General features: G+C 40.4%; 1 protein-coding gene across 7 annotated transcripts in view; it reads right to left on the bottom strand.

Moving 5' to 3' along the window:
- The window catches only part of LOC125457243 (rho GTPase-activating protein 6), a 497221-nt gene that overhangs the window by 186773 nt on the left and 288944 nt on the right, over positions 1–21504 (bottom strand). The window contains exon 1 of one of the 7 annotated variants that reach the window (XM_048541204.2): positions 4906–5727. The exons of 4 other annotated variants lie outside the window; for them this stretch is intronic. The gene's annotated coding sequence lies outside the window, so the exon portion shown is untranslated. Of the gene's footprint in view, positions 1–4672; positions 4772–4905; positions 5728–21504 lie in introns of those variants that run through there. 2 more of the 7 variants (XM_048541199.2, XM_048541200.2) reach the window with 2 other exon arrangements.

Below are 21504 nucleotides of genomic sequence, written 5' to 3'. Positions count from 1 at the left end.
CCCAGACCTAACCCCTCTCTGTAACTCTGCATTTGCCATGGCAAAGTGACCTTGCGAGCACATTCCCGGACACTATGGGTAACTTCGCATGGCCAATTGACCTAAACTGTACATTTTGACTGTGGGAAGATACTAGAGCACGCAGACACGGTGAGAATGTGCAAACTCCACGCAGACAGTTGTTCGAGGGTGGAGTCGAACCCGTGTCCCTGGTGCTGTGAGGCAGCAACAATAACCAGTTAAGCATCATGCTGCCCTCTGACTGTAGGGGATGACAAAATTGGAGAGGTTGCCAAGTCAATGACGCAATATTATAGAGGAATTTATGGGTCAGGGTTAATGGTCAACAACATAGGAGAAAAGAAAGCATGTTATAAAGTTTACAGGTAAATACGGCTTTGTGTGACCTAGAATTCAAGCAAAAATGAAAGGGCTTGGTTGAGTTTTTTTGTTAATGGGATGTTGGTGCAATTGGCTACACTAGCATGTATTGCCCTCCTTATTGCTCAGAGGGCAATTAAGAATCAACCACATGCAGGCCAGACTGGGCAAGGACAGCAGATTTGCTTTCCGGAAGGAAACAAACAACTGTGGCTGATGTAAATCAGAAACAAAAACAGAAGTTGCAGGAAAACATTCAGCACGTCTGGCAGCATCTGCAAAGAGAAATCAGAGTTTTAGGTTGAGGCAAGGCTACCACACCTGAAATGTTAACTGATTTCTCTTCACACATGCTGCCAAACCTCCTGAGCTTTTCCTTCCCTGATAGATTTTGAGAGCTGGTTGCAGTTGGTGGAAGGAGAAATTGAGACTGAAGCTAAAGTAGGCATAATAAAAGCTTGAATACTGGTAAGGAGCAGCTAAAATGCATAAAATGCTTCTTTAATACAACTGTAATTGTTCAGATTGAACTTGTTGTGTTCTAACTTAAGAATGCAATCGCAGCGGGGAAAATAAATGGAAAATGAAAAGCAACTCAAATGCATTGACCTCAATACATTCAGAAGTATCTCAGTCAATCGCATGATGACATTTTAAAAGTAGAATATGCAAATAACACAGTAAACCCAAAGACAACGTCTGTCTTTATATAACGCATTATTATTCGCTTCACTGAACACACATTTTGCAGCTGTACAAAATACACACTATTCCCAAAGAAAATTTCAAATGACAATTACTTCTAGATTTTTTTCCATTGCTTTAATACTATTTTATTGGAGTCATTTTAAATTATCCATGTAACTTCTCCTAGCTTGCATCAATATGAGAATTATGTACTCATGCTTACAAGTAGCCAAGCTGACATTGATACAGATCACCTTTTTATTGGTCTTTTCAGTCAAAGATCTGAGCTAGATTCAAGCTGGGTCCCGAAGATTTAAAAAAAATGCTTCTTCATGCTTTTCGGCGCATCACCGAACTGCTTCATTCCTGAAAACCATATTACTTTGAACAAAACACCCTTTTTAGACAGATACACCTGAGCAACTTAGATTGCTTTTGTTTTGCTGTGCTTTTATTCAATTAGCAACATCGAACTCAGGTATGCAATGAACATGAAGCAGATAATTCAACAGAAGATTTTGTAAGTGTATAAATTACCCATCCTTAAAATTTTGCTTTAGTCTATTAATTTAGATAACTAAAGTAACAAAAAGACTTCACTGTTATACTCTGAGACTTTCTTCTTCAAGTAGCTGACAAATTCTCTCAGATTTGCTGCACAGGGTTTAAATCGGTTCTTTGATTTTGTTTCCCAAATAAATTAAATGTGGAAGATATCAGGTAGGATTTCATAATGTTACCTGCTGTGTAACTATTCTGCATTACTAGCAATGCACTGAAGTTTTTATACTAACAGTTTACATGAAGGGTTAGAGGCAAAAACAAACAGCCCTAATCAGGGTCCAAGCACTCACTGTGCGTGACAAAGACTGGAGAACTAGATATTTCATCAACACTGATTCCTACATTCCCATCTAAGTAACACAACAGACTTGCACAGGGATTAGTACTGATTATTTAAGGTAATCCACTACCACTGCAGAACCAATAATAACCATTAATTGTCAATTTATACAGGCTCAAATATTGCAGCAAGTGTCTTTTCACTTACATTCAGTTTGAGATTAATCTGAAGGTTGCAATAGAAAGATTTCTGTATTGAGCCTCTACTTTGTTCTACATGCATTAGAATAATCTGTACAGGTACAAATTTTTGGCTACCATAAAAAAGGGAATCAAAACAAGAAAAAAAAATGTGCATTGCATCACAGTTAGAATCATAATCATAGAATCATACAGCACAGAAACAAATCCAACTAGTCTATGCTGACCACAAGCCCAAGTGAACTGATCCCACCTGCCTGGATTTTGCCCATATCTCTCAACATTTCTTATTTTTGTACTTAACCAAAAAGGATGTTCAACACGGTCAGAAATGTCTGTCATTCCCTGGTGACATCATCTGTTTGAAATATTACCATTTAAATGCAGATGTTTACTTAGGGCGTAATTGTCATGCAAAAGTACTAGCATATCTTGTCTGTTTGGCTACATATGTAAATATAAATGATGCAGATTTGAACTGCTCTGCCTGTATTCACCATCACTTCAACGGCACTCAGCCTATCCTGTTCATTCCATTTCCACAGCTTTGGAATTCTTCCTTTACATTGAAAATCCAAGTCCTTTTTTTAAATAAAAGATTGTTTCACTCTTTTTTCCTTAATGCAAATTTGTGATTGACATTGAGATCGAGATTAGAAACAATGAATTTTGGATGCCACTGCAGACTAAACTGGATAGACATGGATTAATTATGAGGAAAAAGCACAAAATTTGTATGATTAGTTAGCCATGTCCAAACCACAATGCATTTCCCGGTACATAGTGGTGTGAATAGATTTTAATGAGCAAATTCAATGAGATTTTTGCATCACTGACATGCTGGAAGACTGGAGGTTTGCTAACGCGGTACCATGATTTAAGAAAGGTGGTAACGAAAAGCCAGGAAACTATAGACCAGTGAGCCTGAAAAGTAGGCAAGTTTTTGGAGGGCATCCTCACGGATGGGATTTACATATATTTGGAAAGACAAAGACCGACTAGGGATATTCAGCACGGCTTTGTGTGTGGGAAATCGTGTCTCACCAACATGATTGAGATTTTAAAGACGTAACCAAGAGGACTGATGAGGGTCCATCAATACAGACCACAGTAAGGCAAGCTACAACCACATGGTAGATTGGTTAGCAAAGTTAGATCAAATGAAACAGAGGGAGAACTAGCCATTTGGATACAGAACTGGCTCGAAGATGGAAGACAGAAGGTGGTGATGGAGGGCTGCTTTTCAGACTGGAGGCCTGTGACCAGTGCTGTGCCACAATGTTCAGAGCTGGATCCACTGCTTTTTGTCATCGATAAAAATGATTTGGAGGTGAACATAAGAGATACAGTTAACAAGTTTGCAGACGACCTCCAAAATTGGAGGTTTAGTGGACAGCAAAGATTTTACTTTACAATGGATCTTGGCCAGATGGGCCAATGGGCCAAGGAGTGGCAGATGGAGTTTAACTCAGGTAAATGTAAGGTACTGCATTTTGGAAAAGCAAATCCGGTCTTAATGGTAAGGTCCTGGGGAGTGTTGCTGAACAAAGAGACCTTGGAGTACAGGTGCATAGTTCCTTGAAAGCAGAGTTGGAGGTAGACAGGATCGTGAGCAAAGCATTTGGATTGCGTGCCTTTATTGGTCAGTGCATAGAGTATTGCAGTTGGGAGGTCATGTTGTTGCTGTACAGGACATTGGTTAGGCTGCATTTGCAATACTGTGCGCAATTTTGGTCTCCCTGCAACAGGAAGGATTTTGTGAATTGTGAAAGGTTCAGAAAAGATTTATAAAGGATGTTGCCAGGGTTGGAGGATTTGAGCTATTGGGAGAGGCTGAATAGGCTGGGGCTATTTTCCTTGGAGCATCCAAGGCTGAGGGGTGACCTAATGGGGGTTTATAAAATGAGGGGCATGGATAGGGTGAATAGGCAAGGCCTCTTCCCCAGGGATGGAGGGAAAGAGTCCAAAACTAGAAGGCATAGGTTTAAGGCAAGAGGGAAAATATCTAAAAAGGGACCTAAGGGACAACTTTTTCCACAGCAGAGGGTAGTGCATGTCCAAAATGAGCTGCCAGAAGTAGTGATGAAGGCTGGCACAATTACAACATTTAAAAGACATCTGGATTGGTATACAAACAGGAACAGTTTAGACAGAAGTGGGCCAAATGCTGACAAATGGGACAAGATTTATTTAGGATATCTGTCCACATTGACTAGTTGGACCGGAGGTTCTGTTTCTGTGCTGTACACCTCGATGACTCTAGGTTGTCAGCCTAGATCAATAGTAATACTTTTCCTCACCAAACCCAAGCCAATAATTTAAGCTTACGTATATTAAGCCTTTGTTTAGTAAATAATTGAAAATGTATGTATCGAGTTTCAGCACAATGACATGGATTGCCACACGACAGTAGGCATGTATTTGCAAAGAGTTAAGACTCTACTAATGCCATCAACAAAACTAGTTGGAGCCCAAAGAGCAATTCAGCCAGTATCGACGCTTTGAATAGTTTTGGAGCAAATTAGTTGCAGAGAGGCTGCGCCGCTGAACAGCTACTGACCTGGTGCTGTACAGGTTGTTTGCGCAGCCAACGCAAACCAATTCTCAGACTTAGCCGCAATAGCAGATGATGTGTCGTACTCCCTTACCCCGAGAAACCGCACAGGAGGAGGAAGGAAGAAGAATATCAAAGTGCACAACCTTTAGGCAAACTGCTCAGCAACTGGAATCTAAACACATGCACGACCATCTGGGCGGTGAACTAACTGCTGGCTGACTGACTGTCTCACTCACCCACCCATCAAACTGTGCCGTTGGTTTCGCGTGTGCTACACTCTGATGGAGAAGTTCTGACGAGGCGATGGGTGCCTCCACGCAGGCTCTCGTGAAGGAGGAAGGTAGCTCGCGGCGCGCACACAGCTGATGCCAATCAAACTCCTCGGCGCGCTGTCGGCGGAGGAGACCTTTCCTTTTCTTCCCCTGCAACTCGCTCGATCCCCTTCAGCCTTGGGGGAATCCTCAGTCCACCTTTCCTCGTGCATCCACCATGTGCGAGCGGCCTCACCTCCCCAGTATTTGTTGTAAAGCTCAAGGAGAGCAGCAATTTGGCTGATTCTCCCTGCAGAATCAGCAAACTAAAAGTCCAGGGAACACGGTCGTTTTTCTTCTCCACACCCCCCCCCCCCGACTCTTTTCTCAGCTCGACTTATTTCCAGAAAGTTTCCTTATTAGGAATAGTACTGCAGAAAGAACGGCTGAGGAGGTATCAAGTAGTATCTGTCCAAACAGCAGCAGGGGAAGACATTCACTGAGGTGATGTTATTTTTATTCCCTTTAAAGGTACGCGCAAGTAGTCATATAAACTGCATCTCTTTCTTTCTCCACGTCCGACTCCTGAAGAGAACTGCAATTTAATGTCAATGCAGAGATGCGAATAGGTCCGTGTGGCGCTAGTAGAGCTGACTAACGAGGGAATTGGGTGGGAATGCTGACAACAGGAAGAGCGCTCATTTCACGCTTACTAGGGGGAAAAAAATGCAAAGTGAGAGAAGCTGCCAGTTTCGGACACTGCCAAAATAAAAGCCACTAAAGTTGCAACGTAACTATGCAAGCTGCTCGCAGTATTGCTGCTGATATGCTCCGCCTCCTTTTCCCCTCTTCAGGAGCTCCCTCACGTTTCAGTCGGACGCCCATTTCTCACTCGTAATGTCAATGTGCAAATCTATCAGCGTTCCACGCTTTTCTTTAACCTTGGCAAAAATAAATCTGCACGGAGTAAAATGAGCAGCGTCCGCTCCTTCACTTATTACCGTCAATAATATTTACAACTTATTTACAACAGTTAAAATTCCCAACAGTTCGTTCTAAAGCAATCATCCCGAAACCAAAGAAAAATTAGCCGTGTCTATGAAATGAATTTATTTACAAAACAAATACTCTCGTTTCAGCACAATAATGTTCAATTTGTAATAATTTGAGTGGTAAGCACAAGGTCAATCTTGTGCCTGTTCGTGTGACATTCTTGTTCTTGCTTTACATGTGAAAAATTTTCACCTCTGGACAACGATTGCCAAAGTTAGCACCTGACAAAGGCCAGTTTCGCCAAAAACAAGTGTATTCCGGTCTAATCATAACGCTTTCTCTGTCAGAATTGATTAACTTTAGGACCTTTGTAGCTAGTGATTAATAGGGTCAGCAAGATGTTCCTAAAACTCTATACATAGATAAACAATAGACAACAATTTTGTACCTTCAATACACTTCATTCTAGATGTATCAATGCCAATAAGTGACAGTAGAGTGAACGTCATTCACTCAGAAAACATCCTAGTTGATAAATGATATAATGAGGTGGATTTACTTATTATAAAGCAGGGTCAACGTGTGCTGATCAGCGCATAAAATTGTGGGCATGACCTAAATTGAGGATTTCCCATTTCCATCCCCATTCCCATCTCCAGCAATTTTAACCAGCATGGGATAATGGGACAAGGCAGCAACGATACACTCAGATAGTGAGAACTGCAGATACTGGAGGACAGATAACACAGCAGGCCAGGCAGTATCAGAGGAGCAGGAGAACTGATGTCTAAGGTGGGGGACCCTTTTTCAGAAAAGTGGGTGGAACGAAGGGAGCTCAAATAAATAGAGAGGTGGGGCTGGGGAAGGGAGATGGGATGTTGACAAGCGAGTGCAGGTAGCGAGTGATGGGGATTGGTCAGTGAGGTGGGGGGTACGGTTAGGTAGGAGAGAAGATCTGCTGATCTAATGTCTGACACAATTGCGGAACTGCTCATTTTATTTTAACAGATCTTGTGAGCTTTTTGAAGAGGAAGATGGTTATGAACACAGTAATGCTTATTTTGACAGATTTGAATGTTTCAAAGATTTCCCAATATGTATACAACTTGCAAATTCTGATTATAGTGACTTTGAATTTAGGATAGAATCTCCAAAACGTGGAAAGAGGCCATTCAGCCGATCAATCCACACTGAACTTTTGAAGAACATCCCACCATTCCCAGCCCCCTTACACATCCCTGTAACTCCACATTTAACATGGCTAATCCATCTTGCCTACACATCCCTGAACACTATGGATAATTTTTTTTACCATGGCCAATCCACCTAACCTGCACATCTTTTGACTGTGGGAAGAAACCAGGGCACTCATCAGAAACCTACGCAGATATACGAAGAACATATAAACTCAACACGGACAGGGAATCATGCCTAGAATCAAATCCAGGATCCAGGCGCTGAAACAGCAGTGCGAACCATTGAATCCCCGTGCTGCCCAATCGGGCTGTATGGGACTGGGGATAAGCAGGGTCTTACATTCCTCTCCAGAACTCAGCCATTGTCTCAATGAGTAGAGTAGGCCTTTCAACCTGATTGTGTCTGATAGCAGGCAAAAATCTAGGTCATTGCTGCCATGTCATGGTGAAAATAGAATTGGCAGTCACTGCTGCACAGGAGGCTGGATTGTGTGTCAGTAAATCTTCTAACCGCCACCTCAAAAGATGAACATATGGCCCAATATCTTTGTTTTTAGTTGGTTTTCTTTCATAGCCCAAAGAGTGCTTAAGCTAGATTTTTGATTGTGCATCCACCTAAGGGCAGATGAAGCTTTGGAAGACAGCATCTGGGGCATTTCTGCATTCACGGAGTGCTCTAATGGAGTGTGAGCCAACATCATGTGTTTAAGTTCTAAGAGTGAGGTTTGAATCCACCCACCTTCTCTGAGATAGTGCTATTTACTTCAGCCATAGTAACAACTGGAGAATTGCTCCAACAGACCATCATATACTTGAGCTGAGAGAAGCTTCTTATACTGCCGTCATAATGTCCCTATCTCTGAAACAGGAAGCTTGGGGTAAGTCTCATCAGCCTCAAGAGGAGCTGAACAACATCACTTGACAGATTGATTTGAAGATATCTACAACTCAGTGTACTAAATTTTAGGCCCTTGTGGCACAATGGTACAGTGTCTTACTCTGAGCCTGGAGCCTTGGGGTAAAGTCCCCCTCTTCACAGGTATGTTGTAGCATCTTTGAACAGGTTTACCTGGAAATATCTATACTTCAGCTAACATGGATGAGAAACCGCAGAGGTTCCTATTAAACTAGAAATTACAAACAGATAAAGAGGTTTTATGCCTGTGTTATGCCATAGAACTGAAGTCAGTTAGAACTAAAAACCAGTGTTAAAAAATGCTTTTGTTAATATCCTACTACTCCTTTGTTTCTGGGGGACTCGAGTGTTTATTGTTTTTAATATGTAAACATTGCATTGAAAATAATAACATCAGGACAGGAGGACCTGGGGGTCAGGTACATAATTCTTTGAAGTTTGTCACATTTAGACAGGGTGGTTAAAAATGCATTTGGCACGCTTGCCTTCATTGCTTAGTCCTTTGAGTATAGAAGTTGGGCAATCATGGTGAGGTTGTACCGGATATCGGTGAGGCCTCTTCTGGAATATTGTGCCCAGATTTGGTCACCAAGTTATCGGAAGGATATTATTCAGCTGAAGAGTTTTCAGAAGAGATTTACCAGGATGTTGCTAGGTACAGAAGGCTTGAGTTATAACGAAGGGCTGAATAGGCTAGGACTTTTTTCCACTGGAGCTTAGGTTGAGAGGCAACCTGATAGAAGTTTATAAAATAATGAGTGGTATAGACTGAGTTAATGGTAGTTGTGTTTTCCCTGGGGGGGGGGGATTTGAAGTCAGGGAGGCACATTTTTAAGGTGGGAGGAGAGAGATTTAAAAAAGACATGAAGCAGTTTTTTTTAATACAGATGGTGGTTTGTGTGTGTGAAATGAACTTCCTGATGAAGTGGTGGATATGGGTACAATTACAACATTTAACAGGCATTTGGATAAATACATGAATGAGAAAGATTTGGAGGGATATAGCCCAGGAGCAGGCAGGTGGGATTAGTTTGGGATTATGTTGGGTGTGGACTGGTTGGACCAAAGGCTTGAGGCTGATGAGACTTACCCCAAGCTTCCTGTTTCAGAGATAGGGACATTATGACGGCAGTATAAGAAGCTTCTCTTAGCTCAAGTACATGATGGTCTGTTGGAGCAATTCTCCAGTTGTTACTATGGCTGAAGTAAATAGCACTATCCCTGTGAAGAGGGGGACTTTACCCCAAGGCTCCAGGCTCAGAGTAAGACACTGTACCATTGTGCCACAAGGGCCCAATACTGTATGACTATGACAACAACTTTTTTTTGTCAAACTTCCCATAATGTTTTCATAATTAACAAATACCTTTATCATTTGCTGCTCTGGTGTTGCACATAATGACCACTGTAGGGAGCACCTTTTGCATTCTGTCCATGTAAAATATTTTGGCAGGAACAACACAAATATGCTCTTTTATCAATTCAGAGTACTTTGTTTCATTATTAATATTTAAAAGAGAGGTTTACTTTCATTTATCATAAACCTGACTGCTGATTTTTTGCTTACTGATGTAAGAATAACTCAGATTTCAAAATGAATCCTTAATTTTTAAAAACGTGGATACAATGAACATACAAGTTGAAAACAGTTGTCTCCCCAGCAAAGAATGACAGAGATGGTGAATACGAGTATAGGTCTTGATTTGCCATTTGTGCTACAACACTATTGCTACAAAGCAAAACCATTTCGCACAGCCATTAACATACAAACATGGTATGTGGTATAAACATGGAATTGAGGCCAAACCAACAAGATTTCACAGAGAAAGGAGTTAGTTCCACTCCACTTTGATCCATAGAGTTAACTATAGTTTACATTACAACCTTAGGACCAGTGATGTCATTGTTGTATAAACAAATCCATAGCTATCTGATAATTTATTCAGTTACAAGCAGCAAGATCTGGGAGCAGGACAGCAGTTGCTGCCCTGGCTCTAAAACTATGAAATGAAGAGGAGATATAAATCAAGTAACTTCTTTTTGAGTGGTTTGGAGTGTTGGCGGAGTGGGGGTGGGGGGCAGATCTCGACGATATGTGGTAGATTGGTCAGTATTATTTCAAAACTGCTTGCTATTATGGGACAGAATTTCTGTCACAGCATTTCTATTTCTTCCTTGATGTGATAAATTTAAATTTATGCCATTTTGAAAAGATCCATTTGTTTTATGGATGTATTGTCTAGAAACTGTTGAAACAACCTATTTATTTCAACTTGAAATAGCAACACATCTTTACATTAAAGTCTGCACGTTTGTCCTAGCATTTTTAAACATCATTCCAGATTTGTTTGCCCTCTCAGTATGTTAACTTCTACAGTCCATCATTAATGGGATGCAGCTCTGTGCAGAATCAGATTACTCTCCCTACCCTCCTGAATGGCTACTCACAACAAAACAAAAGAAGCAGGAGTAGATTTGACCTAATGTAGTGTCTTTTGGCAAAGCAATAGCCATCTTTTTTCTGAGTCAGTAGTTTGAGTTCAATTCCCACTCTAGAGTTGTAAATGTGAAATCTAGTCTGTCACCCAGTGCAGTGTGGATGGCATGTTACATGCCAAGATTGCTGTCATTCAGATAAGGTGGTAAACCAAGAGCCAATCGTCCCTCCTAACTGGATGTGAAAGATCCTACAGTATTATCTCAAAGAAAAGGGGAGTTCTGGTCGATACCAGCACCTCCTCCAACACCACAAAAGCAGATGACGTGGACACTGTCATACTGCTATTTGCGGGAGCTTGTTACGCAGATTGGGTACTGTTTCCTGTGCATTATAACAATCACTAACTTCAGAGATACTTAATTTAAAGACAGTCGTGTAGAACTTTCTCAGGTCAAGAACAGCATTATATAAATGAACTGTCCAGGGACCCTCTTGTGGTTCAGTGGTACAGTGTCTCTGCTTCCCGGACTGGGAAGCCTGGGTTCAAGTCCTACCTGCTCCAGACGTGTATAATAACATCTCTGAATGGGTTGATTAGAAAAATAGGTTAAGTTCTTTTGAAATGGTCTGTTTTTCTTTTCAGAAGTGGTCACAAGATAGCATATAGGAACAGGAATTGAGATACAAGTTGAAATGTAACTTTGCATATCTATTATTTGGAATGAAATTGAGAAAAAAAATACAAAATAAAGTTTCATTAAATTCTCTAAAGTGATGCTAACACTATATCATTCTGCCAAGAAACTTCACATCGAAACAAAAGTGAAGTTAGGATATTTACCAAATAAAGTTGCCAGAATAAAGTTAGGGCTGTCCATTCTTGTGTTAGTAAATTTATTGTTGTTCAGTATGCCTGATTTACTTTCAATCAACCTCTCTGGCACTGAAAATTAATTTTTACAAGTGCAGTGTTTCATGACTTCAGAATTCACAATTGTAGAAAAAACGAGTTTGACATTTTCCTTCCATCTCTTTTCCCTTTTCAATCCCATGTATTCTGTTTGCTTTATTTTGCAATGAATTAAATATTTTAACTTGCGGTTCCTGGTTCAGACTTTACATACTATATCAAGCATTTTTCAACCATTAGATATGAAAAATACCATAGTTTGCTATATCCACACAGGCCCCCTAAATCCCCTATAGATGGCACCATGCCATTTTGAAATATTAATTACTCCAGGTTATAGTGGAAAAGTTGATTAAAAACTTTGTGGGGAGTTGCAAAGTGTAACAAATGGTTGGTTCAGTTCATTCGTCATCGATTGCAAAGTTTGAATGCCCATTTACTACTTTGTAAAATTAATATGTCACTGTTTGTTGGCTTTGACAATAGGTCTGCGATAAGTGGAATCATGGGTGACTATGTTTCAGTGGCTACGACAACTTTCTCTCAAAGTATTTTCAATTGCTCTACTGGTTGATTTAGGGCAGACTTAGGAGCATACCCGGGTTTCCGTATATTTCAACAACTTTGTACTTTAAACAGATAAGCTAATGAGCAGCCCCTGAGGCCATGGCTTTCAAATTAATGCTTTATTTTTATTTGCCCTTCATTAGCCTCTTGAAAGTAAAATATTCAGGGTGTGGCAACACCAAAAAGACTGATATTGATCTCCTAACAGGTGTTAGTGGGCTTCTTTCAAGTTATTTGCTTGGTCACTTCAAAAGCCATTTCAGAGTTGCTACAAGACTGGAGTTGCATTTAGGTTAGACTGGCTTGGGAGATCAGGTTTTCTTCTCTAAGTTAGGGAATTGGTCAAGAAGGCTGAGTTTTAAACAAACCAGTTCTAGATTGCCAGATTTTTTTTAAAAAAATGATGAGATTTCAGCTTGAATGATCTGGATTATGAGTCCAGGCCTCTGGATTACGCATCAAGTAGCATGAACACTGTACCCTTCTATGTAAAGTAGCTGAAGTCCTTCCATAACAATGTTCATTTCTAGATTGAAAAGAGATCTATCGCAGGGTTTCACTTTCACTAAGTATACATAATGCCACAGACATTGCCTGCACCGTGTCCAACACTGAAGATTCTTTCCTGGCTTCCTATGAGCAGTTGCTACTTTGAAATGTACAACAGAGCTCTAATATATTGGTTCAAGAATTGTTTTTCACATTTGTAATCTGATGAGCGGCATGGTACTACTGACTATTTTGGCCTCATTTCTGCACTATGGGATCCTTGGCTGTTGCTATAGAATTACTAAAATTATTGTTCTAAAAGCTAAATACTGCAATATTGCGGATGTTGGAAATAAAATAAAAACAGAATGCTGGAGAAACTCAGCAGGTTTTGCAGCATCTGTGGAGATAGAAATGGAGTTAACATTTTGAGTCCAATATGTTTCTCCTTCAGAACTTATTCTATATATTTGTATATATTTAATCTTTTAAGTTAATGCTTACTGCTTTCCATTCACTTATTGCAGTAAATTACATTTTAAAGTTCTGACATAAACGCAAAGAGAATTCGGTGCTTCTTAAGAGCAGTGCCAGACTAACTTTGCCACTGTGCCGCAGAGTTATCAAATTTCCTTCACATCTGGGAAATCTAACTGCAAGACCTGATTAACATTTTGCGTCCATTTTCCACAGAGTAGGAGAAGGAGTGATCTGCGGGTTGTCTGAATCCAGCAGGAAACTGAAAAGGAACTCATTTCCCTTTAGCTGCCAGGTTTCCCAAGGCCCAGAACATCCGTCTGGTCAGGACTAAGTTCGATACTAGTGTTTAAACACACGGCATCAGCTTCATCATAATACTTAAATGGTCAACCCACTTTAAATGGGGACAGTGGTGATGAGATTTAAGGAGGGAATGCCAGAACTTGGGGCCAAAGCAGCTGAAGGTACATATGCCAACAGGGAGGAATAAAGAGGCAAAGGATGCACAGGAGGCCAGAATTAAAGGAATTCAGAGTTCTTGGAAGGTTGTTGGCCTGGCATGAGATTAAAAATAGGGATAGACATGGGGGATTTGAATGCAAGGAAAAGAATTTTAAATTTGAGGCAATGCTAAGCCAGCAGCCAATTAAAACTGTTAAACAACGATAACATTAAAATGTTTCCAAGGAATCTATTCCATGCATCTTCTGTTGTCTGAGAAAACGAATTTCCATCTCCAGATTTTTCCTTTGTTTTAAACTCATGTCTTCTAGTCTTGTGGTCATTTTCCCCAAGTTAAATAACTCATTTACATATACATTCTTTATGTTTCCTCACAGTTTTAATTATGTAGCCTGCCAAATCACATTCACCAACTTGGTTTTCTGATGCTGCCTTCATTATTTGGAATGCTAAGTCCAAGAATCTATTATTTTTTTTCTCTCTCTCTCTCTCTCTCTTTTTTTTCTCTCTCTCTCTTTTTCTCTCTCTCTCTCTTTTTCTCTCTCTCTCTCTTTTTCTCTCTCTCTCTCTTTTTCTCTCTCTCTCTCTCTCTCTTTCTCTCTCTCTCTCTCTCTCTCTCTCTCTCTCTCTCTCTCTCTTTTTCTCTCTCTCTCTCTCTCTCTCTCTCTTTTTTTCTCTCTCTCTCTCTCTCTCTCTCTCTCTCTCTCTCTCTCTGGAGTTTGCCAAGTGTAACAATATTGTTTTAAGAAGGGAATAGGTGGGCTAACAAAAATGCATGCAATATTCCAAAAGTTCTGTTTCCAAAGACTTGTACAGCTATCCTATTTTAATTGTTTGGGTTCAGACAGTTTCACTTCTGAGCTTCTTAAAGCCATGGTCCAAACATGCGGGCAGCAGGGTGGCTCAGTGGTTAGCACTGCAGCCTTACAGAGCCAGGGACCCGGGTTCAATTCTCGTCTCGGGCGACTGTCTGTGTGGAGTTTGCACGTTCTCCCAGTATGTGCGTGGGTTTCCTCCGGGTGCTCCGGTTTCCTCCCACAGTCCAAAGATGTGCAGGTTAGGTGAACTGGCCATACTAAATTGTCCATAGTGCTCAGGGATGTGTGGGTTATAGGTGGATGAGTCTGAGTGGGATGCTTCAAGGGGCGGTATGGACTTGTTGGGCCAAAGGGCCTGTTTCCACACTGTAGGGAATCTAATCTAATCTAATCTAAAAGAACTGAATTCCAGAAATGAGTTGAGCGTGACTTCTCTTAACATTATGCCAACAATTGGCCAAATATTGCGTGTAGGAACTATAGTAAAACTGGAGTCGATGGGAATCTGGATGGCGATTGGCGTGTTGAATGGAATTTTCCTACAGTTTGGAGGCTTAGAAAAGGAGGGTGGTTACAGTTGTTGAAAGCCAATAAACTCAGCCAGAGGACACCATGTCAGAGTTTGTCAGGGTAGCTTCAGCTGCTTCAGTAACCTCTCCTGCATCATAAGGTCCAAAGTGGGAATATTCACTGAAGATTGCACGGTGTCAGCATCATTTGTGCTCCTCAGAAAATGAGGCAACCTGCATTCATATAGAGTATGAGACAAAAAGGTGTAGAGCTGGATGTACACAGCAACCTAAGCAGGAAAGCTGAGGTTTCGGGTCTAGACCCTTCTTCAGAAATCCCTTCATTTCTAAAGAAGGGTCCAGACCCGAAACATCAGCTTTCCTGCTCCTCTGATGCTGCTTGGCCTGCTGTGTTTATCCAGTTCTACACCTTTTTGCCTCAGATTCTCCAGCATCAGAAGTTCCTACAATCTCCATACAGAGTATGAAAGGTTTGGGCTGATAAGTGGCAAGTAGCGCCAATATTGTACAATTACCATACAATGACTATATCTTTCAAAAGAAAATCTAACGAACACCCTTTAATATTAAGTGGGATCAAGCTCATTGAATCTCCTGCTGTCAATATCCTGGGGGTTACCATTGACCAGAAGATGAATTGAACCAGCTATAAAAATACTATGGCTGCAAGAGCCGGTCATAGACTGGGAATTCTGTTGCAAGCAATTTATGTCCTGCCTCTCCAAGCCTGTCCACCAACTATAAAGTGTATGCCAGGAGCATGATGGAATATTCTCCATATGCCTGGATGAGTGGAGTTCCAACAACACTGAAGATATTTGATGACAGCCAGGACAAAGCAGCCCATCTTGCTTGGGATCTCATCCACACCTCCCATATCAAATTACAGTTGGAACGGAGAGTACCATCTGCAAGATGCACTGCAGTAACTTACCAAAGTTCCTCCATCAACACTTTACAAAACCATATGCCCACCATCTAGAAGAAGTGCCACAGATGAATCGGAATACCACCACCTTCTAAAGCACACATCATATTGACTTGGATGTACATTACCATTCCTTCACTGTATGTGACTCATGATCCTGGAAATCATTTCTAAGGAGCTGTGGGAGCCCTCCATCCCAAGGATGGTAAACAGTTCAAGCAGAGCACTTACCTTCTCAACAGCAGTTTTGAATGTGTGCTAAATTATGGCATAGCAACCTGCACCCATATCCCGTAAATGACTTTTTTTCAAAAATTGTATTCAAACTCCTAAAAATGCATCCTAGAATTTAAGCAACTTTTTATATGCCAACATCTCTCATTTGATACTTTCACTGAGGACTAAATTCGTGTACCCAAATCTTTAGCTGCTATGAACCATTGTTACTGAATATAGTTAATGCATATTCTAACCAAGAATCCAGGCTATTATTCCAGAGGATGGGAATTCAAAATTGGTGTTTTGAGAATTCAATTTTATTTAGAAAATAACCAAAGACACTGAAATTGTAAGCTTATCATAATCCTTTATTTTCTCCTTGTCCAATTCATCTCCTGCCCAAAACTTATGACATGTCTAACTTTTTCCAATTGAGGAGAAGTTACAGAATGGAAACGTGAACGATTTCTCTTCCTAAACAGACGCTGACGAGCCTGTTTAGGTTTTCAAGCATTTTCCAATTTTACTTCAGCTTTCCAGTATCTGCAACTTCCCGCTTTCCAACTAAACAAAAAAGCTGCCATTTTCTGTTATGTTACAGCTTAATTTGGCCCTTTAATAAATCTGATTTTTAATGTAACAAGCTTCTGCACTTGGGTCCCTTTTTATTCACATTTGATCCGAATATAGTGTTCTTCTGACTCGTCAGTGCTCACGGCTACTGTCATGACTTTTATTTTTAAAACAGTAAACAGACCATTGTTACTCCTTACCTATTGATATCATTTTTACTCTTATAGAGTTTACCTTTCCTTTGAATTCCTTTTGGGTAACTATTACAAAATCTACTTCATGCCCTAGTTCAGATTCCAAATTAAATCTCATATTATGCCCTCTCCAAAGTTTGCTTCTCTACATAACTCCAACTTGTCATATTTGAGTTTGGCCTACATTGCCAAAATGAAGTCCAACTCTATACAGACATAATTAGTACAAAAAAATTCAACTCAGATTACTGACTGATTCTAGAAGACCTCGGAATATTAGCTTCAATCCCAAAGCTCTTTACACACCATACTGTGCTAATATTTAATTAATCCTGAGAGAAATTACCTGCATTTCTGTTATTTGCCTTGGGTACCTTCAACCTGTCCTCTTTAGGCAGTACTAAAACCATGTGGGCGTCTGAACTCCCGCACTCTGGTTGCATTGTAGATCAGAGTCCCACTCTGTGTTGCAAATATCACTGTTCAATTTTTAATGGAGTAGCCAATTAAATGGACAGAGGGCAGGCTCGCCATCAAATTAAGGGATGCTAGGTGGACCAGAAGTTGAAGATCAGAGGCCTTCTGGTTTGAAAAAAAAAGCAATGGGCTGCAAAACCAGTTGGTGAAGGCAAGGACACTTTGAACTTTAAAAATGTGACTCTTGCAACCAGGTCAACTGCGCGGAGAGGGCAGCTGTAAAGGGTGGCCTGTAGCTGCTGCAGCACACTGGCAGAGAGAGGGCCTTTTGGCCTGTATTGACCCCAGAACCAGATGCTGGAAAATCCAAGCCAACTTCCTATCAGCTGTCTTGCAAGTGGACAGATTGCCCTTCTAATGCCTGTTCTGTCCAGACAACCTCCAAGACACAATGGAGCAGGCAACCATTGTTGGCTCCTCAGCACTGAGAATCAAGTCCTCTAGCTTAGTTTTACCACAGTTCTCAAATGGTATTTCAGTGCACTCTCCTTGACTATGAGTAGCCTCTTCATCTTGAGCTGTTGAGTATTGTTTTTGTTCATTTATTCAATTTGCATCCATATTACTTCAGTCAATTCCTATTTATTATTGCATCCTCTGTTTCAACAAATGCTGTATCATTGCACCCCAAGACTCCACTCCTTCGTTCAGCTCATTAGGTCTATCCTTGCAAAGCTTTTCATACATTCCTAATTCCAGAGCACATTGTTGAAAAGGTCTTGAAAGGGTCCAATCAAAAGGTGTGGAACAGTGTGTAGCATCATAGAATCTCTACAGTGCGGAAGCAGGCCATTCAGCCTATCAAGTCCACAATGATCTTCAGAACAGTCTTCCACCCAGACTCACCACCCTATCCCTATAACTCTACACTTCCCATGGCCTATCCATCTAGCCTTCACATCCCAAGAGACTATGTGCAACTTAGCACAGCCAATTCACCTAACCTTCACACCTTTGAACTTTGGGAGGAAACTGGCGCACCCAGAGGAAACCCACGCAGATATGGAGAAAATGTGCAAACTCCACGCAGACGGACAGTTGTGTAAGGCTGCAAACAAACCCAGGTCCCTGGTGCTGTGAGGCAGCACTGCTAACCACTGAGCCACCATGCTGTCTGTGTAATATTAAGTTTCTTTTTGTTAATGATTAACCCAACAATTAGTTATGTATCTACTTATTAAAATTTAACAAATGTAGAACTTGAGGATCAGAAAAATATTCCAAATATATGCAAATTTTAAATACGTTTCAGAATGAAATACTTGTATTCACAAAGCATTTGACACAACTTCAAAACATTGTGAAGTTTTTTTCCAGCTAATGAATATTCTGAAGTGCAGTCACTCTTGCAATGTAAAGCTTGGCAACAGATCAAATATATCCCCATAAACAGCAATCAGATAATGATAAATAATTATTAGTTGAGAGATAAACATTGGCTAGGACAACTAAGATAAAAGATTTTCTGAAGAAGGGTTCAGACCTGAAATGTCAGCTTTCCAGCTGCTCTGATGCTGCTTGGCCTGTGGTGTTCATCCACCTCTACACCTTGTTATCTAAGATAAACCTTAGGTTCTCTTCAAAATAATGCCATGCAATCTTGGTACCATTTAACCATGGCTGAAGCATTAAAGAGAAATGGAGAAAACTAGTTGGAATAATCTCAGTTTTTACAAGTTGTGTTAATCGACGAAGGCATCACATTTCCATTCTAAGTGTCTAGAGCAATTCTACATCAGATAAAGCTTGAAGTACAAACTGAAGAATTGCAAAGGGAGAATGGTACTCCATTGCATTGTATTGGTAGTTTTCCATTTTCAATTTCAGCATCTCTGTGCCCCTTTTGACTCGAATATCCCAAATGGAGGGAATTTTTTGTGCTACAAATCCACATTGACTTGCAAGTATCATGCATTGTTTTTACAGTCTGTAGCGGACCAAAGGGAGACTTAATTTTATTTGCAACGTATCCGAATGCTTCCTGGAAACAGTTCAACTGGGTCATGCACTATTTGTGATTTGAGATTAAAGAAAATGTTTTGTATACTTCTCTTCTTGGCATGTACCTTTAGTTGCCTGAAGACTGAAGAAATCTTACTGTGATCACCTGTAGATGGAGAACAAGCCTAACCTCATCTGTAATTCACTGCAAAAAAACTTAATTATTTTCACTTTTATTGCCAAGACCATGTTTTTCCATTTCTGAAAAATTATCCATTTATGGACTTGGCTCAGTTTATCTGCTGTTGAAACACCAACAAGGACATTAACTATTCCAACATTTTCCTGGCCTGCCTTCCATCCTCTACCTTCCATAAACTTCAATTAATCCAAAAGCTTTATTTCCAAAATCCTTATTGGCCATCAATTCCTGCACATGAATTCAACCTTGTACTCAATTACCTGCATTTGTTCCCAATATAACAAAGCCTCAGATTAAAATTCACATTCTTGTGCTCATATCCTTGTGGCTTCAACCTCCCTCTCTATAACCTCCCAATTATCCCCATAAAACATAACTCCTTATCCGTCTAATTTTTGCCTTGTCTGCATTGCGATTGTCTGGCTTTAGTGGCTATGTCTTCAGTAATCTGAACTCCCAAGGTCTAGAATTCCCTTACTAAATTGTCTCCATCTTGCTCTCCTCCCCATCAAGATACTTGTCAAAAGCAATCTCAAAGCAAGTATTTGGTTCATCTGTCCTAATACTGTTATTTGTAGGTGTCAATTTCCCCCCCACTTATTCTCCTGTTTTCTATACTAAAGTAACATGGTGCAAAAGGAACTTATATGATGGATCGTTTCATAAGCTGATGTAACTCATTTTAAGAGATTTGTTCCTTTACAGTAACATTCAAGATGAGACCTGTATGTTTTATGTACACATCGCAGTGATTTCTAATCGCTGTCATCTACAGCTCTGAATTTTGTAACCAACAAGAACCAGCAAAGAAAAGTGGATCATAACACCATCACTGCAAAACCTGTATTTCAAGTTCTTGAATCCTTATCAAATGTGGATAGCTTCCAACTTGTCTCGTTATGAACATCAAAATTCTCTTAAGTAACCTGCCATTAAATAGTTACATTCTAAATCTATTATTTCCAAGCTACTGCAGAATCAAACCAGAAGCTTTTAAAAGAATTATATGTCTCAATAGATTCAGTTGTTGTAGGAACAGGGTAAAGAACCCAGAAAGATTCTATATTTGATCTGCAGCCTACCTCAAAGTTAGCTTATCTACATAAAGGTGATGGTGGCAATTCTACAATTGGCCTCAGCATCTCTATTCTGGCAGGAGAAAAATCTGACAGATTTTGATAACAAGAACAGATAGTAAAGTCAGCTTTAAGTGATGTGTACATTGTTGGAACGTTGTAACTTCAACCATGATGATTATCTCTCAAGGACATGACAAAGCAGCACTGATTTTCCATTTCTGGCTGTATGGTTCGGCGTATCACAGGCAGAGTTGGTGATGATTTTCCCTTACTGATGCCTGGGTGAAATGAGCACAAGCTGGTCCAAATGAGATCCCTGGATACATTACGTGGAAATTCCAGGTTCAGGTTTGAATTCAAAGCATAGAAACCATTGCCAGTGTCTCAATGTGAGCTCTTTGTTGTTCCAGACACTTCATTTCTCCTTCAGCTTTCTCTTCCCTGCCCAAAACATCTGATTCTTTTTGCCATTGTCTTTACATCTAACAGCTTGTGCTCTGGGTTTTTTCCTCAATGAAGAAAGTCTAAAGATGTGCGGGCTCGGTAGTTTGGCCATTCTAAATTGCCCGTAGTGTTCAGCGATGTGTAGATTAGGTGGGTTATAGGGGGATGGGTCTGGGTGGGATGCTTTGAGGGTCAATGTGGACTTGTTGGGCTGAAGAGTCTGTTTCCACACTGTAGGGATTCTATGATCTATGAAGAATCTTATTTTTAAGTTGGCCAGTCAATTAGTCTAAGCTGAAGGAGGACTGGTTGGATTTGATGGGATAGTATCTCAGAATAATCGGCGGGGTTGAGAGGAGGGTTCACCAACACAATTTCATTCCCGTCAGATGTAACTGCACCAGTGGGAGGTCAATCTCAATCTCAAAACTTGTAACTTCCGAGTCAAAAGTGGGAATGCTACCACTGAACCCAGGATGACTTCAACTCGCTTATATAATAAGTCTTCACTTTGATTTTCCCCCCACCTTGCTTTTTGTTGAGGAAATCCTGGCAAATCATTAAATGGATTTTTGTCAGCAGATCATGGTATCAGATTACTGGCTAAAATGCATTAACATCCTGGAAATATTTTGCTCATTAAGCTCATGTTTTATCAGCACATAATAAAATACTGTGGGGCAGAATTACATGGACCCTCACAGGTACATTTGTAGGTAGTGGTAG

Source organism: Stegostoma tigrinum, chromosome 12 (assembly GCF_030684315.1).
Source record: "Stegostoma tigrinum isolate sSteTig4 chromosome 12, sSteTig4.hap1, whole genome shotgun sequence".
In the NCBI taxonomy this organism is placed as follows: Eukaryota; Metazoa; Chordata; class Chondrichthyes; order Orectolobiformes; family Stegostomatidae; genus Stegostoma; species Stegostoma tigrinum.
Note: the sequence above shows the minus strand (reverse complement) of the source record. Positions and strands in the feature narration are given on the sequence as shown.